Source organism: Canis lupus, chromosome 25 (assembly GCF_048164855.1).
Source record: "Canis lupus baileyi chromosome 25, mCanLup2.hap1, whole genome shotgun sequence".
In the NCBI taxonomy this organism is placed as follows: Eukaryota; Metazoa; Chordata; class Mammalia; order Carnivora; family Canidae; genus Canis; species Canis lupus.
The window spans coordinates 20,692,450-20,712,142 of NC_132862.1; the positions used below are offsets into that span (position 1 = coordinate 20,692,450).

Here is a 19,693-nt window from a genome sequence, read left to right on the forward strand (position 1 = left end):
TCAGCACATAACTGGAGAAGTTTGCAATACTTGGCAATGCCTTATAGTTAGTACAAAGAGACAAAGAAAAATGCCCACATAATTTGAAAATTAAATCACCCTCTGGGAGTGATATCAGCATGAATGAAATAGAGTGGCAGAAATTAGCTCTCAACATAAGTAATTCCAAAAAATGTGTGACTGAAAATATCTGGAATACCCAAGTCCAATTAAAAGTGAACAGGGTATAGTTTCTGAGAGGTAGGATTTCTTAATTCTGTGAATTAAGAAAGCTAAAATCTTGCAGGGGACCTAGGTGACTCGGTCTGTTGAGCATCCAACTCTGGCTTCTTCAACTCAGCTTGTGATCTCAGGGTCATGAGATCAAGCCCTGCCTCAGGTTCCATGCTCAGCATGGAGTCCACTTGAGATTCTCTCTCCCTCTCACTCTATCCCTCCCACTCATGTTCTCTCTCTCATAAATAAATAAATAAATAAATAAATAAATAAATAAATAAGTCAGTCAGTCAGTCAGTCAGTCTGTTTTTTTAAAAAAAGAAAGGAAGGAAGCTGAAACCCTGTCAATTTTGTTTTCTTCTGGCTCAAGAAATTGTATTAATGGAACACTGTTATATTAATCTAGAGGGAAAAAAGCAGGAGTTTAACATGCAAGATTTTGCCTATGTTCCCCTAACATTGTCCAATATTAAAATGGGCTGCCCATATCTAGAGCACCAGTGGGCAGATGCATCCTTATAAGAAAGAGGCTCCATCAGGCTATCATGGCTTAGTGACACGTCCCACAAAGACTGTCCTAGTGGGTGACAGAGTGCTGACCATATGATGCATGCTTCCATTCTACTCACAGTTATATTAATAAGCTCATTAATTAGCATTCTTGTATTTATACTAGTCTCTTGATCACTTGCTAAATTGAAATAAATTTCCATAATCCTGATTCTTTCTGAACACATACAAAAACAATTCAATTTATGGAGCTGGAAAAGTGAAGTCTACATCTTAGATATTAAATATTCTAGGAATGAGATGGACAATAGAGTCCTGAGCTCAGAAGAGGTCTGAGCAAGATATACAGATTTGGAAGTGATCATCACAGAGTGGTCCCTAAAGACATCAGAGCATGTGAGATTATCCAGCTCCCAGAGCATGTGCAGGGTGAAGAAATGAGGAGAGGGGACAGAAGCCTGGAAAATACCAGCCACTAAAAGGAATGAAAGTCCTTTTGTATCCTGTACAGGTGTCCTGTAAACTGCTAAATTTTTTGCCTTTACCCAGTAACTAAAATATTTAGATAAAGATGAACCATCCACTTGTCAAGGATTAGAGGAAACGCACAGTAGAGAATCTGACTGTATGACCCCTACAGCTGCTTTCAGCTCTGAACATGAGTCAAAGACTTTCATTCAATCCAGTATTTCTCACAGTCTGAGAAATAACTTTATCACCATCACAGAAAAAATAAAGGTGTGCCTATTTTTATTCTTTGGCTTTGTTAGCCAGTGATGGAAAAAACGTTTTGAAGAACTAAAGCTTCTTGTTTCCTGAAAGTGAAACGTACTTGGTTTACCTGGACAGGAGACCACAGGCTCTAGATCTAATTTCTTACCCTATTTTTCCTTCTGTGGGTCCTGTTTACCAGTAGTAGGAAAATGCAGTTTTATCTAACCATCTGTTCCCACTTACGCATCCCTTCCCTTTCAGCCACCTCTGTCCGATGGGGGCTATGTACATAACACTGGGCTTAAATCTTAAATGTTTTACTACATTTCAGAAATGTACCTGTAACTTTCACTAATATTTAAAAGGTGCTGGTTTCTGGTTCCCTTTCTGCTCAATACTAAAAACAGAGGTGCAGGTATATATACAAATTTTGGTTTTATTCAATCCAGAAATGTTGGATTAAGACAAACTGTCTTTTTTGGCATAACAATACATCCATGCCAGACCTGACTACTGGCAGTTCAACTGAATCTTAAAATATGGCACACATTCCACTAAGCAGCACCTGGAACAGGTATCAGAGGCATTTGACTCCTTTTAGCCTTTTTTCCAGCCCCCTTCATTCTTCCTCCCCCAATACTCTGCAACCCTTCTTTTTCTTTCCCTTCTTGTCTTCACTTTCCTCTTGGTAGTGCCCAGAACTTGTACTATTACCACTAATGGCACTAAAGCTAACACAGCTGCCAAGTCCCAGCCTGGAATACAATGGATATAATTCTAATTGACTTTTTGGTTGTCTTTAGAAAACAACTATATTCTGTTTCAGTGGCCCAACCCATAAGAAACCTATGTGAAAAACCTAGCTTCCTAGCTCTGGCTATCTGATACAGATTCCATACATATAGTTCAGAATCATGACTTGCCCATGCAGGTTTCTCAATGACCAGAAAATGTGGGAGGGAAACAAATTAGAGTTCATGTTTGACATCATTTAAAGTTTAAGTCATGCTAAGTTATATAGTATAGTAAAGGTCAGAGTAGAAAAGATTAAAAAAAAAAAAAAAGCAAAGCTAGAACCAGAACAAAAGGACTTCAGCACTAGATATTACACTTCTGGGAAATTTTCATAGGTTCCATAAAAACTTTATGGTAAAGGTAAATAATTGTGTTCCTACCACAATCCCCTCCCTCAAGTCAAGTGCTCTTGAAGCTATGTGTTGGTGCTGCATTCTCTGTATAAAACAATCCTAGTGGCTCTAGGCATTCATCAGAGGAAAGGTTTTCAGTAGATTGCTTTCTCTCTTTATCTCTCTGGCTATTTGGTATCATTCATTACCTTTTTTGTTTAATTTCACAAAACAGAAGCAAAAGACAATTTATCACCTGCAATATACTTGCTGGCTAGGAGTGGGAAACACAGCAGAGGTACTTCCACTAGGCTGTAAGAGGCAACAGAAATATTTCCTTACAAAAGCTCAGAATGGTAGAGCTGGATAATATTAAAAAATCATATTAATAAAAAATAAAAACAAACCATGCCAAGGGCATCTGCATGGCTCAGTCAGCTGAGCATCTGCCTTCAGCTCAGGTCATGATCTGGGTCCTGGGGTGAAGCCTTGCACTGGGGTCTCTGGCTCAACGGGGAGCCTGCTTCTCCCTCTCCCACTACCCCTGCCCCCAGCTTGTGCTCTCTCTCTGAAATAAATAAAATCTTCTTTTTAAAAAAAGGACTTAAAAAAACATGGCAAATAAAAAGCTGTTTTATTAAGATGAGCCCATTTATCTTACCTAGCCCCACAGCCTAATACTAAAATAACTCAGGTTCTTGTGGCTGTCTTAAACAGTATCTTAGATCTCTATGCTATCATGTCCTCCTGCTGCTTTTTGGCTTGAAAATCTCCTACTCACCCTTCAAGTCTAAACTCATACACTACCACCTCCTTGGAAGGCTTCTTTGATTTTCCCAAATAGGTGCTCCTTTTCCTTAGATGCTCCTCCTATTGCTACTTCATGGTAGTGGCTATGTGCTATTGCAATTATTTCTATACCTGTGAGTGTGGCTGTGTAGTCACCTGTCTGCTGTCTGAGGGAGCACCATGTCCTTCCATCACTGTAATCTTCTGGTACATGACATGTGCCTCATAGGTAATTCGCACAGTGAAAGAACTTCCTAGGTCTCAAGATGGAGGAGCAACACCCATCCATTCAAGTCTCTCTTTCCCAATCCCACCTAATTTAGAACTTTATTATCTAAAAAAGGATTTTTTAGTCTCTTCAAAACAAAAACACAAATTTAGAGCAATATATGCATGCCTGAGTGTTTATTTCAGCATTATTTACAATAGCCAAGATATGGAAGCAACCTAAGTGTCCACCAATAGATGAGTGGATAAAGAAGATGTCATATCTATGCAATGGAATATTACTCAGTCATAAAAAAGGATGAGATCATGCCATTTGCAACGTGGATGGACCTAGAGGGCACTAAGCTAAATGAAATAAGTCAGATTGAGAAAGACAAATACCAAAGAATTTCATGCATATGTCAAATCTGAAAAGCAAAACAAATAAACAAAAAGCAGAATCAGGCCTCTAAATACAGAGAACAAACTGACAGTTGCCAGAGGGGAGATCGGGGCTGGGCCAAATAGCTGAAGGGGAATGGAAGGTAGAAGATTCCAGCTATGGAATGAATAAGTCATGGGGATGAAACACACAGCATAAAGGACATAGTCATTGATACCGTAATAGTATTGTGTGGTGACAGATGGTAGCCACACTGGTGGTAAGCAAAGCTTATAGAAAAGTTGAATCACTATGCTGTACACCTGAGACTAATGTAACATCATGTGTCAACTATACTCAAAAAAATTTAAAACTAAATAAAAATAGATTAGTCTCTTCATTGGCCTTCTCATTTCTGGTCCCTCTTCCCTTGAATCCATTCCAAATACACTACTGCCACTGTAATGTTACTAAAGTATGACTTTAATTAAATGTACCAGGTTGCACAGTTGATGCAAAGAACGAAAAGCTTTCTGAAAAACACCTGTTCTCAAAGCTCACTGGGCTCAAATCCAATAGGGCAGGGAGAGAAGTAAATAATTAACATAGAATTTATCAGGTGTTATAGAGATATATCCACCTCAGGCTAATCCCTCTGCCTGGCCTGGCCTTCACTCTTAAATAGCCAATTCATATTTCACTTTATACAGGAAGCCTTCCTAATCTCTCCAGCCAGAAGCAATCCCTCCTTCCTCTGCTCCCACAAGCGCCCTGTCACTCACTTATCACTTTCTGTTTGAATTACAGTTATTTGTACCCATACATTATGTTTCTTACTGGATTGAACCTTTCTAAGTGGAAGTGCAATACATTTTACTCATCTCTATTTTGCCATGCACCTAATACAGTGCACTGCAAATACACGATAAATGGTGAATTATGGTGATTAACCTCACTAAAACATTATGAGTCTGTGATTCCTTTAGGATTTGCCAGTATTAAGAACATCGATGGGCCAAATACATGCAATTTGGATTGAAATTTTTCCACTCTAGCCACAAAAATAGAAAAAGTCTTTTCAGTTTGGCTAAATAATAGTGGACATATGGAGAATATCCTCAACCAGATTTAAAAGATGTGTCCAAATGAAATGGATCTCTATTGTAAAAACACAGCAAAAGGCAACACCCTAGTATTATAAACCAGGCCAGCAGCCTCTGATGACAAATACCAAAAATCTATGAAGTGCAAACATGGTGTGGTATTTCCATACTGGGGCAAACTCAATGGGTAAGTGCTTAACCAAGAAAAAATATCCACAGTTTAGTAAAAATTAAATCTAGTAAAACAAGATACTGGCACAAGATAAAATTTCAAAGATAGAGCAATGAATAAGCTCTCAAACTTCCAGAGTTCAATATATGTTGCTTGTCCATTCTAAAGTTCGCATCCAATTTCCTACAATAGTGACACTGTAAGATACCTCATCAAACCTGGTTAGGGTCTCCATTTCTTCAATTTCACTTTTGAAGTGATATCTGTCCTCCCTCCCTCCACTCCATTCCTTCACCATAATTATTTTAGTTAAATGCCAGTTGTACGCAGGATGAGGTAGGTAGCAACTCAACCATCATTCACTGAATCACAAGAATGAAGGACTTTTAAGTTTCATGATTTGAAATGCAGAACTAAAATTCCAACTTCTCCGGACATCTGGGTGGCTCTGCGGTTGAGCATCTGCCTTTGGCTCAGGGCGTGATCCCGGTGTCCTAGCATCAAGTCCTGCATCAGGGTCCCGCAGGGAGCCTGCTTCTCCCTCTGCCTGTATCTCTCTATCTTTCATGAATAAATAAATATTTTTTAAAAAAGAAATCAATCAATCAATTAATTAAATTCCAACCTCTCAATTTTGACCGAAAAGGCAGCTCACATCTCAAAACTATAATACCTTTTAAGAAAATGCTCTGCTGCAATATTTATCTGCTCTTAATTGGCTTGAATGAAGTCAGAACATTTGATTCTATCATTTATTTCAGCATTAAAATTGCTGAGGGCAAGAACTGTGTCATCAACTAATTTTGCACAGTCCTTAGGAAAGTATATGTAGCAGCCTTTAATCTAAAGATTTGAATTAGAGGGAGGATTGCAATACAATACAAAGCACAATACAAATGTAAGGGGCTACAACTACTATTCTTACAATAGCTCTCCCCAAAAGCAAGAAAATATAAGTAAAGTTGAATTATTTCTGTATACTTCTCCTAAACGAATTTATGTTTGATGTGCAAAAACTGTAAATAATTCCTAAAAATGGGAAGAAGAAAAGGAAAGAAAGAAAATTCAGGTGGGACTAGAAGAAGGAACTAAATTAAATAGCAGAGGATGAGTTATTTTAAATAAAACAAAGCAATACAAGAGAAAGCAAACTGGATCTTAGGGATCAAGATCTAACTCCATCACTTACTATCTACCCACATGATCCTGGTCACTCCTCCAAAAACTCCAGTTTCTTCATGTATAAGCAGAAATAATAACTCATAGGGTTGCTGCAGGGATTAAATGAGATGATATTTATATAAAGTCCTTGGCGTTATGTCTTGTACATAGTAAGTGATAAGTGAGTGATTACTGTTGTTGATAAAATTATTATTAGACCAGTACACTGGTGATATTCAGGAAGAAAAAAGAGCCAAGAACATGTCAGAAGGGAAGGTGACAGACAGAAAGCTAAGTCTATAAATTCCTGTTGGGAGATAAAGTTTGAGGAACACAGATAACACAAAGCATTTTTTCATGTTAAACGGACATATTACATACTGTGTCTTCAGGATTACTGAAGAATCTACAGAATTGGAGCCAAAATCTCAATGTCATAAAAGCAGAATAGCAATGACTGTATGGAGAAAGAGCAGGACAGCCCTCCCCCCGCAAAAAAAAAAAAAAAAAAAAAAAAAAAAAAGTGCTTATTGATGTGTACAGAAGCCTGTTTCTGAATTTTCACCTTTTTAACTCTTCCTAGACAGAATGAAAGCTAGGCTCCATAGCAAAGGCACACCAACTCTGCTTGCCAAAAATAGATGGTACTAACAACCATGCAAAGTCATTTAGGTTTCTGTCCTCTTGTTCTTTTTTCTGGGGAAGTTGTTTTATTTGTGACTGATTTTAGGTGTTAAATATTTTTTAACTCCATCATCTTCAGTAATTGCAAAAGTAATGAAAGTGTTCCAAAGTTAGGAAACAGATGTAGAGATAGCAAATAATTATAAAAGATAAGAAAACAAGGGGAAAGGTAAGAAATCTAAGAGGTAGGTAAACATTGGATGCTGCTGTGTATATGGGATCAGACTTACAAGTGGCAATAAAGTCTATACCTATGGAATCAGTAAGAGTCCGCAAAAGACAAGGAGAACAAGAAACCTGCATGTGTGGCCAGAGAATCAACATTAATCTGGGTTGTCAATTGGTCTGGTGTTAATTCAGGAGAAAGCAAGGAGCTTGTTTACCAGTTTAGAAGCAGAGCATAACAGAAGTGCTAGTATCGTAAAACTGCCAAAGTTCGAGGCCTTTTTTGAATTTACCCAACGTGAGTGAATGGTCAGCTCACCATGTGACCTGTCACTGCTAAGGTCTTTTCTAAGACCTGTGCAGAGATCATCTAACAGGGAAGCTACCCGTCTCAGTGGATTTTTAAAGTCTATTTTCTAGTCTATTAGGGGAAAAGATACCCAACAATTTCTACCAGCAAGGAGGTGAGAGTATATCTGGTTTCCCTCTGAGGGACCAACTCACACTCCTCTTTACTAAGAATAATAACCTTTCAAAACTAAACCTGTATTTAGAGAAACATTAACTTCTTCTTATAACAAAGCATACTTGCCTTATAAGTATTTGCATGAGGGTTGCCTGAGTGGCTCAGTTGATTAATGGTCTGACTCTCGATTTCGGCTCAGGTCATCTCAGGGTTGGAGATGGAGCCCTGAATCAGGCTCCACATTGGGTGTAGAGTCTGCTTAAGATTCTCTCTCCCTCTCTCTGTGCCTCCTCCTGCATTCTCACGCACTCTCTCTCTCAAATAAAGTCTTTAAAAAAAATTATTTTAATTTAAAGAAAAAATTTTAAAAGTATCTGCATGAAATTATAGGCTGAAGATACTAAAAATGTTGTCAATCAAATGGTGGTACATGGAAATACTATGCCATTACTATTAATTTAAGCTGTGTAAAAATACACACACACACACATACATATATATATATTTAAACTTGTTTTGCCACTTTTGTCTAATTATAATAATATAGGAGCTTTAAATTCTGGCTTTAGTTCTTCTACTTTTCCTATTACGTTTTAAGCTTATCAACTATAAATTATCCTACTGTGGGGGTTTTCTACAATCCACCCAACTCAGACATGGAGAGAACACTTACTATATTCAATCTTAGAAAATACACCTCTAGAACTCTATTGTGAGTTTGGTCAATCAGGACACTGACAAAGGAGCTGAAGTGTCTGCATCTTGGTAGAGAGTACCCCTAACCACTGCTGAGATATACTTTTTTTCCCCCCTAAATTTTGTATCTAATTGAGTTTACTATGATCCCAATACTTTAATAACCAGTAACAAACGTGAAACATTCTTGAAATTTCATTAATAAAATCATTTGACCATTCATTCAACAAAGAAGCAGTTAAGTTACTGAGTAGGCCTATATACTAGGCACAGCACATTTCTTTTTTTAAGATTTTATTTATTTATTCATAAGAGACACAGAAAGAGGCGGAGACACAGGCAGAGGGAGAAAGGGAGCCTGATGAGGGACTTGTGCTCAACCACTAAGCCGCCCAGGTGCCCCAGCACAGTGCATTTCTATGGCACCTTTTATTTTACAATTCCAAAGAGCTTTCAAAGTTGCCCTAACATAAAGTATCAGTGATTGAACTTCCCTCATTTTATAGATGTACAACCCTCTATTCAAAATCCTGATTCATGGGACACCTGGCTGGCTGAGTTGTTAGAGCGTGCAAATCTTGATCTTGGAGTTTGGGGTTCAAGCCCTACCCTAGGCACAGAGATTGCTTAAAAGTAAAATATTTAAAAAACAAACAAACAAACAAAAAAACCTGATTCAGGCATAGTATATTTAGCTGTTTGTGGAAATAAAAACTAAAAGGGCTGAGACTATCAATCATTAACTGAATTCCAACTTCACAATTCAATCCAAAAAATACTCAGTGCCAAGTGATTTTTTTAAGTTACAAGCCAAAATATACAATGATTCAAACATTCCATTAGGCAAAGGAGTTCATATAGTTACAATTTCTCATTTCTAAATCCTTATGGGTATGATACTAAGTGATAAGTCATATTTATCAAAAGTCCCACTCAATGGTTACATTTAATTTGCACCAAGAGCAGCTTTTTGAAATGGATTTCCTAGCATTCCAAAAATAACTTATTTACCTGGGTTTTCTTCATTTTGAAGCTCTTTCTAGAAAAGTAAGTTAAATCTATGTGCCAGAGAAATGTATTTTCCTAAATCAATTTTTTGAAAAAGACCTGAGAAAGACTACTGAGAATGGAAGAGAAAACAAGGACAGAGATTAAGCACAAGCACCAGGTATAAACCAGATGCTTGCGTTGGAGTCCTTGTGCTGTCATTTTCTAGTTATCTGGTTTAGTACCTCAGTTACCCTGACTGCAAAATGGGAATAACAAATACCTACTCCATATGGTGGTTATAAGAATTAAGCCCATGTAGGGATCCCTGGGTGGCTCAGCAGTTTAGCGCCTGCCTTCAGCCCAGGGCGTGACCCTGGAGTCCCGGGATTGAGTCCCACGTCAGGCTCCCTCCATGGACCCTGTTTCTGCCTGTGTCTCTGCCACTCTCTGTTTCTCATGAATAAGTAAATAAAATTAAAAAAAAAAAAGAATTAAGCCCATGTAAATTAGTACATGTAAGATTTTAGCAGCAATCGGCATTATATAAAGTGTTTACTTATCGTGATGATTACAACTACATCAGCCAAATCATTTACACGAATACCTTTCCCTACTCAAAACCTTCCTTAGCTGATCTAAGTAGAATTTAATCCCTCTCCTAGGCTTCTCCACAAAATGCATGTGTATTACAGTTATTTGGGTACATTTCTCTCCCATTAGATTGTATCTCTCTAAAGATAGAGACTACAGCTCGTCTGAGTGCACCAGACAGCAAATATTGTTCACTGTTGTCCTTCTTTTCCCTCTTTCTAAAGGTTCTGAACAATCATACCCTGTCAGTTAGCAAACCTTGACCTGGAGACAAGAGCTTTATGTAATCATTGCACTTAAATACTGTTCTTACCTTGCTAAACATTCTCTTAAGACTTAAATGAAATTTTGTGGGGAGAGGGAAGGAGGAACGAAGGATTAATTTAATATGTTTAAAGTGCTAAGGATATTTTTTAAACTTACTTCTTAAAAATTTCTTATGCCCCAAAAGCTTATGTGCATTATTTCATTTTAAAAAGCCCCTGGTACTTTTAATATAAAAATACAGTAGCATAATTTCTGCATATGTCAAGTCTAACCTAATCATAACTTGCCCATCTGCTGATTTTAATGTAATCCTGGGGATGCTAAAAGACAATATGCTTGCTTGATTCACCCTACACTATTTATGTAAAATAAAATCATTTTAATATTACATTGAGATGCAAATCTTTCTGGCTCTGATTTGTGCCCTTTTCCCTCTTTAAAAAAGTGCCACACACACACACACACATCAAACAAGCATCCAACTTATTCTGGATCACTGGGGAAGCACTTTCTAAAGTATTGTCCAACTTTGTTCACACAGTAATGTTGCCCTTACTTTGAGAGAACAGAACTTTTCTAAAAACAAATGGCTGAATTGAGTGCCTTGCTTTGTTACCATTTTCTACAAATTTTCCTTTGTTTTTATAGTGTCCACCTTTTTCAACATAAATACTGCTGAGGACACCTATTCATATGCACAAATATTCCTAGTCTCTCTATTCTTTGACTCATTCATATGCACAAATATTCCTAGTCTCTATTCTTTGACTCAAACAAACTAAAAAACAGAAGGCTGAAAAAAGAACTGCATTCATTTCATGTGGCTTTTCTAAGTCTAATTTTTTTTTCATTCCTCAGTGGCAGGGCCTTTCAAAGGAGTACAAAAACTACACCCAATTTATGTCTCATCCTAAACACATCCACAGCCAAATGGAAAACATTATCAACCATCTTAACCAGGAGAAAAATACAAAGCTAAGCCACATCAAACTAAAAAAAAAAAACTTTACTTTTTGAGATCAGGATTTTTCACACAAAAGTATTTTGATAGGGATCCCTGGGTGGCGCAGCGGTTTGGCGCCTGCCTTTGGCCCAGGGCGTGATCCTGGAGACCCGGGATCGAATCCCACGTCAGGCTCCCGGTGCATGGAGCCTGCTTCTCCCTCTGCCTGTGTCTCTGCCTCTCTCTCTCTCTCTGTGTGTGACTATCATAAATAAAAAATAAAAAAATTAAAAAAAAGTACTTTGATGAACCTATGCAATGAACAAATGTAATCTCAACATCATATTTTGAACTAATTTCTCTTCCTCAAATAGTCACAATAGTGGCTAACTCACATATAATACCTTTCAGCTACTGGGTAGAGTACAGTAAACTTAATTGTTTTATATATCCTGAGGCATACAAAGAAAAAATCAAACACAAGAGGTTCCCAGGACCTTATATAGATATACAACTGAGACCAAAAAAAAAAAAAAAGAAAAAAAAATCTGCACTGGGTAACTAAAATTGGGCTTAAGCAACAATAGATCCTGCCTTAAAGTAGGGAGACCTGACAAGTGGAAGTCCCCACCCCAGGCCCACCCCCTAAAAGACAAGCTTTCACTCCCATCTTACAACCAAGAGGCATAAATTAAAACACTAAGCGTTGTTTCCCCAGACTTCAGCAGTAAGACAGCTGATACTGAGGCCTTTTTCAGAGCAACTGGCTTCTATCAAAACTTATCACAAGTTATGTGAAACAGACAAGAGCGTTGCTCCTGCATTTTACCAGGCGAGAACAACAGCATCACAGTTTTTGGACAAGCCACCGCTTCCAGCACCTCCAGCTCTCCCCGCCCCCCCTCCCCCATTCCTTTTTATATCCTTCCTCCAAACTTGCAACCCGAAAAGCGATCCCACAAAACAAAACAAACAAACACAAACAAAAAAAGCCGCATCGGTAAACGGGAGGCCGCTGGTTTGGAAAATAAAGTTTGTTCTCTGGCTGTCAACCTGGTAACTTTCTAAGGACGAAGCGTCTCCTTCTCCATCGGGTACAACCTTTGCCTAGTCCCTTAGCAAACAAGCACTCGTTTGTCCCCGACAGTAATGAGGCAAAAAATAAATAAATAAATAAATAAATAAATAAATAAATAAATAAATAAATAAATAAATAAATAAATAAATAAAATAAGGGGGGTGGGGGTGGAGTGGGAGAAAATGATGTCGGAAGAGAGCGTCTAGGGTGCCAGGGGCAGGGACAGATTCTGCGACCGGTGTTGAGCGCTCCGCGCTCCTGGGAGCCTGGGAGGCTCCGCCGTGTGGCTCTGAGAACTGTTCAGCGATCTGACGCATCAGTTTTTAGGAACGGTACACAAGCAGCCCCCACAATGGGAGCCCTGCCTCGAATCCTCCGCCCCGGCGACCTCGGCTGCGGGGCGCGGGACGGGCGCGCGGGGGGCACCAGGAGCGGTGCCGCGACATTTGTTATTGTTTATGAAGCCCAGGCAGGGACCGGGGTCGGGGTCGGGGTCGGGGTGCTCGGGGGCCGAGGAGCGGAAGGGGACAGGGGCAGGGCGGCACGAAGATCCCTCCCCGGGCTCGGGGCGACCTGTCCGGGTCCTCGGGGAACAGGAGGGCCAAGGCCGTCGCCGGGGCTTCCCTGGAGCCGCCGCCAGCCCCGGCATCACCCGGCTGTCCCTGGACGCCCAAAGACGCCTCACGTCTCCCCGGGCCCCTGCTCGCAGAGTTGCGGCCGGCGCGCCCAGCGGGCCCCCCCCCCACCCCCAGCGCGGCCGCCGCGCGCCGCATCCGCGTACTCACCTGCCTCCGGTCGCGCCCGCGGCCGGCTCAGCCTCGCACGGACCGCAGCCGGCCCGGGGCCCGTCCGCTCCCTTTTGCCCGCTCCGCCCTCGCCCCGCCCCCGGGAGGTGGCGCCCGCGGCCGCGCCGGAATCTCGGGGCGGCCTTCCTGAACTCTCGCGAGCCCTCCCTCCGCGGCTTCTCGGTGGCTGGGCCGGTCAGCCTCGGCTCTGACGTCATACGCACCACAGCCGGAAGTAGTCTTGTGTCGTCAACGCGGGCTCCTCTGCGCCCCGCCCCCAGCCCCGCCTGCGCCTGCTGAACTCCTGGTGGTCCGCGTGGTGGAGTTGGCCGGACGGTGGCAACTACCCTCTTTACGTAAAGCTGGTTCAGGCCTCACGTGAGAGCGCCCAGTGTGTTGCCATACTAGCCACGTGTCCTGAGTGATGGAGTTTTTCTCTGGACTTCACAATATGATGCAAAAAAATGCTAGAAATGGAAAGGGGGTTAGAGATAACCACACACACATACGAAAACGCACATTTTGCAAATTAGGAAAAGGTGGTCAACAAAGATGGATTGGCTGACCAACTCGCTCAGTCAGTAGCTGTGGCATCTAGAAACCACTCGGGCTTCTTGCCCCTTTTCCATCTCAACCATGACTCCACGGCGAAGACTTGAAAGGGATTCGAATTTGGAAAAGCCACCAAAACTTGGAGGCATATACGAAGAACTTGCTTGGCTTATCGTGGAAAATATAAAATAACCAGCAGTACTGGGCTGCTTGATGTAGGATCTGAGAAATAGAAAGGAAATCCCTGTGGTTTGACTCAAAGGGGTGGCTTTTGTGAAGATGATGATGCGTTGGAGGAAACGTTCCTGGACAAACCAAATAAGAGAATCGTTATTGTCAACAGACTTATCTTTGATCTAAATACTGGAGGGGTTATACCCTTGCCTTCTAGAGACTTCTAAGACAATATATGAAGCTGTTATTATGCTTACAGAGAATATAATTATCTTTAGTTTCACCAAGAGGAAGTGATAGATGGAAAAGACTTAGGGAGGCATCATGACATCACTCCTCTCTTTTCTCTCTCTCTTTTTTTTTTACACCCTGTGCTTTCTCATATATAGATGGTAACAGAAAGAGCACTGCTTTGGTAATTAGTGAATTATTGAGGAAATCAGTTCCCCCAATATCGGGTCCTTTTGAGACTCAAATAACAATTGCTACATAAGGGTCACCTGGTAGGCTCAGTGGTTGAGTGTCTGCCTTTGACTCAGGGCCTGATCCTGGGATCGAGTCCCCCATCCAGCTCCCTACAGGGTTTCTCCTTCTGCCTATGTCTCTGCCTGTATCTGTGTGTCTCTCATGAATAAATAAAACCCTTAAAAAAAAGAAACCACAATTGCTACATACGAGTATAAGGAGGTTTAATTGTGATCAAACATGATTGACAGAGGCCTGTACACCTCTCTCCCTCCACCACACACATACATATAATTAATTCAAGTGAGTAGAATGGAGAACAGTTTAATTAAATGAGTAGAATGGAGAACTGTTTATGGAGTGTTCTATAGCAAATAATGATTTCACATACACCATATATTTTTCACAGCACTGGAGTAATAGGGATTGATCTAGGGTATCAGAATAGGATACTATGAAGGCTAAAGCTTTGACCTCCAGTTTCTAAACTGAGGCTATTCTAAAAAAATTCCCACAGGAAGTTGTTGAATATGCCTAATATGAAATAAATTAGAGCCATGTGGCCTTCTAGAAGCCTGGTGAAATCTAAGGACCTTTCTCAGAATATTGTTCTTAAATGCATAAAATAAACTGTCTAGGGCTACAAAGGAAATTTATTTTTTGACACACAGTTATCAAAATACTAAAAAGTGAATTTGTGATATACTTATGTGATAGGCAACTTCTAAGATGACTCCCAATAATCCTCATTTCTGTCTTGTGCAACCCCCTCCTATTGAGTGAGAATCTAATGACTGGTTTTGAAAAAGAAAATATTGCAAAACTAATGGGATATCACGTCTCACCATTAAGCTACAGAAAGAATCTGGCTTCCATCTTGTATCCTCTCTTGCTCTCTCCCTGGCTCACTCTGGTGACCAGCTTGCCGTGGTGTGACCTATCTTATGGAGAGGCTTGCTTGGCAGGGAACTGAGAGAGATCTTTGGTCAGCAGACACCAAAGAATTGAGACACTCAGTCCAACAACCCATGAAGAACTGCCAACAACTTAAGCAAGCTTGGAAGCAGATTCTCTCCCAGGTGAACCTGGAGGTAACTACAGCCCTAGCTGACACCTTGACTGCAACCTGGGAAAGGATCCTGAGCCACAGACCCAGCTAAACCATGCCAGACTCCTGACCCACAGAGATGCAAAATAATAAGTATTTCTTATTTAAGTCCCTGATTTGGGGGAGGCAGGTAATTTATTACACAGAGATAACAGACATATATTTGTATCTTTATTAATGCATTAAATAACAAGGTCAAGACTTACAGAAATTTTGCAGCAGTGATGCACATAATATTTTAGATGTCTGCAACAACTTTCATGTGGTAGGAAATATGTATGATTTCTCTTGGGGGTGAAGCCACAGGTTGCTAATACTACTGTGGTTTGCTGACTACACTCATAATGGAAGAAATGCTAACTTATAGTTAGGCTTCAGTGAAAACAATATATAAATATACATTTATGTCAAAAATTAAGTATATAGATTATGGGTATATCTACTTTTTCATCAAATTTCATAGACCCAGAGTTAGAACCCAAGCCTATATCACAGATTATGTATAGAGTCTTCCAAAACCCTTATTATCAACTCTCTCAGACATTAGAATTAAAGTTCAGGTAATAAACCCAGTTAATAGATATAGACCATGGCCATTGCTAACTTTATCAACCTACGGTTGAACGTGAATTTTTATCCCCTTTCACTTATTCCCTCTTCTCCAAATTTATGCTAAATGTAGATTGACAGGTTAAAATCTTAGGCTGGAAAGTGAGAAAGATTGTGGTTGAAAACCTCTACAGCCCTCAAAATTCATCTGATTTTTGTTTTCAGCATGTAAACTGAAATCGTAAGCTCCCTGACCAAAGTGACTCCTTAGTATTACCTTTACTCTCCTAGTCCTACCTCATAGGAAGTAACCAATGAATGCCAAATGATGGCAGTAAATAATAACAGAAGGAAACTATGAATAAAATCTTTCTACTGGGTGAGTAAAGGTGCTTTGCTATATTTGTGGCTTTTGCAATTATGGGATATGGCCAAAGCCATGTTTGGAGGATAGTTTATTGCATTAAATGCAGTTAGCAGAATACACAAAATGTAAAAACAGATGAACCAAGTTCTTAACTCAGGAAACTTGAAAAAGTTGATTTCAAAAAGTTGCAATCTAAAGAAAGTAGAAGGATGTAAAGATGAGTACAGAATCCCTTCCAGGGGTCCATGGCCCTTATATGCACCAACTATCACAGATCAAAATATAATCAATCCTAGACATAACTCTGGTTTTTTTTTTTTAATTTTTATTTATTTATGATAGTCACAGAGAGAGAGAGAAAGAGAGGCAGAGACACAGGCAGAGGGAGAAGCAGTCTCCATGCACCGGGAGCCCGATGTGGGATTCGATCCCGGGTCTCCAGGATCGCGCCCTGGGCCAAAGGCAGGCGCCAAACCGCTGCGCCACCCAGGGATCCCCCATAACTCTGTTTTTTAAATGGATGTAAATTCTACTATGATTAGCAAATTCAAATACAATTCTAAAATATAAAGGCAAAAATTCATGCAATAGGGAATTTCTTTTAAAGGCTGAAATTGACCTATAACAACCAAAAGGTGATTCTTTGGAATGTCAAGGAAGTAGGAAACACTTTGGCAAAACTAATTCAGGAACAAAAGGAGAAGACACAGATAGTAAGGATGATAAAAACATAACTGGTATGGAGATTTTCTTAAAGCATAAAAAATTATTTTAAAAGAGAGAGAGACTATTAAGACAAGCTGGTTAACACTCCTCTCTGTGTGAATAAAAGAGTAATGTTAATTCCTGGTTCACTCCACGTTTAGACTAAAGAGCAACTAATATTTACTCTGGGAGTCAAGCATTGTGCTCTTTGCTGGTACTAACTCATTTAATCCTTACAATAAGCCTGTGAGTTAGGTATTATTATTATCCCCAGTTTTCAGATAATGAAACTGAGACTCAGGGAGCTATACGACTTACCTCAGGTCACCCCAGATAGTGAATGACAAAGGCAGCTACTCAGATTCCCAATAGTAGACAAAAGAAGCACAACTGAGCAAAAGCAAAAACAAGAAATCTGGAGACAGAGATACTTAAGTCACTTGCCTAATTACAACATGAATAGTGAATGTTAGCTATTACTGTTATGTTAATCCCCATAGTTTAAATGGGTTTAATACTACCACCTCAAACACACAAGAGAGACAAGGGCAGAAATTCACTTGTGTGTGTGTATGTGTGTGTGTGTTTTAAGATTTTATTTATTTATATAACAGAGAGAGAGAGAGAGGGAGAGAGAGCACAAATAGGAGTGGCAGACAGAGGGAGAGAGAGAAACAGGCTCCCCACTGATCAAGTAGCCCAATGTGGGGCTCAATCTCAGGCCCCTGAGATTATGAATTGAGTAGAAGACAGACACTTAACCAACTGAGCCACCCAGGTGCCCTGAAACAGTGACTTTTAATTGATCCTTGATTTAATTTTTAACCTGCTTGACTAAATGGCAAACTGTTTGTCACTGAAGTCTAAAGCAGTCTCAGATTTGGACTCTTTCTCCCCCAAAGTAAAAAAAACCTACATAAATCAGATGCCTGAAGAAGAGTTTCAAGGAAAAGTGAAAAATACAGTATGTCTAACTATATCTTTGTGTTATATTTATTGCTCTGCAAAGGGTAATAAAGAACAAAATGGGATTTGAATTCCAAGGACCTGGCTCTGTGACTAGCTATATGACCTAGCACAGATCAAAAAAAGTTATCTGAAGTCCTATTTCTGCATCTGTAGAATGAAGAATATTAACACAACAGTTACTACAAAGATGAAATATAGTTATGCATGGTAAAAGCACTTTGAAACCTATAAAACCCCATTGCCATAATGCAAATAATACTAGATTAAAGATAGAAAGACCTCAATATCAATAGCTACCTCCTAGGATCACTGTGAGGATTAAGTGAAATTAAATGAGATAAATTAAGCACCTAGTGTGGGACCCAGAACATGCTACATTCAATTCAAGTATTTCCATTTCCGCTAATAATAATATTTAGCAATATTAAAAAACCATATGTTTCAGAATGGAACATTCTTTTCTCTTGTCAGCTACAAGTCAAACAGATCCTCTGCATTTAAGGAGCACTTTTGGTGATAACAACATCCAGGAAGAAAGAAAAAGTCAGGTCTTTCCTGCTTTGATTTTTGTCTGCTTTCCATTGATTCTTATAAATTCCTGATACTAACAGAGACATAGATACAGTGGATTTTCCCACCTATAATATAGGAAATCTAGTGCATGAGTAAGATGAGGCTAAGTGATGCTGCAGTAACAGAACATCATGGAATTTTAGTAGTTTCAAATGGTGAGGATTTATTTATTGTTTACGCTTTATTGCCCTTGTAGATCATCAGTAAGGCCTTGCTCATCAGAGGTGCTTCAGCTTCCAGGCCAGTGGAGCAGCCATCATCTTGAACATTACTAGTCTTCATACCAGAAGAAAAGAAGATTGGAGAGTCTTAAGTAGAGATTTCTGTTTACAACCCACTGGCCAGAAGCAGTTGCATGACCCTATACAAATAAAAGGGAGCCAGGAAATATAATCTTTTGATACTCATGGAAGAAGAGAAAACCAGAAATATTCAGCAATTGTACTAATGACTACCACACATTGTATATTGTGCATGTGAAATGGTACTGTATATATGAAAACCACTGTCCAAATGCCAGCTATTATGATTCCCTTTCTCCACCTCCTAAAGAAAAACTGACAGTTTAGTTCCTTAGAAAGGAAACTGCAAGACACTATGATATTTGGTGATGATACACCAAATTAGATATAGCTATATTAGATATGGTTAAAAATTTTTATTATCAAGTTAAAAAGAAAAAAATAAATTTGGTGTCTTTGGTTTCCTAAAAATGATCTTTATTGGTACCTATTTTCCATGGTTTGAAGTAAACTGTCCATGCTCAGAGGCAAAAAATAGGACAGACCAAGTGGGCAAGGAGGACAGAGGGTCTCTACCAAGTCAGATTGAATGTTGGAAACAGGACCACAGGTGGGGTCCATATCTGGACAAAGAGGTGGTTCCTTAAGCCTTATGGTCTTGGGCACAAAACTCAATTAACTCATCCATATTAGGAATAATTTAGAAGGTCCTCATTATCAGAGAATAATTGTTACTAGGAAAAATAAATTAAGATTTTGGAAGGAGAGCCAGGATTTTATAGTAAACATAGGAAAAAATTTATGTTACATGTATTTTACAATAAAAAGTTTTTAAATTAGGTTACAATTGCAGCTATGCAGTACTTAGACTTAGCAAAGGGTGATTCACATGAGGGACTTCTTAGCATAATTTTTCTGACACAATTGTATGATATTATGGATT

The 19,693-nt window shown here is 39.5% G+C and overlaps 1 protein-coding gene and 1 long non-coding RNA gene across 10 annotated transcripts in view; both read right to left on the bottom strand.

The window, feature by feature from the left end:
* STK38L (serine/threonine kinase 38 like) overlaps positions 1-13,204 on the bottom strand; it is an 82,588-nt gene extending 69,384 nt beyond the window's left edge. The window contains exon 1 of the mRNA XM_072798574.1: positions 13,047-13,204. The gene's annotated coding sequence lies outside the window, so the exon portion shown is untranslated. The remainder of the gene's footprint in view (positions 1-13,046) is intronic.
* Positions 13,205-18,121: 4,917 nt separating this feature from the next.
* The window catches only part of LOC140617332 (uncharacterized), a 66,414-nt gene continuing 64,842 nt past the window's right edge, over positions 18,122-19,693 (bottom strand). For 2 of the 9 annotated variants that reach the window (XR_012017574.1, XR_012017578.1), the window contains one exon: positions 18,122-18,869. This is a non-coding gene — a long non-coding RNA (uncharacterized lncRNA). The remainder of the gene's footprint in view (positions 18,870-19,693) is intronic. The other 7 variants (XR_012017579.1, XR_012017580.1, XR_012017576.1 and 4 more) reach the window with 7 other exon arrangements.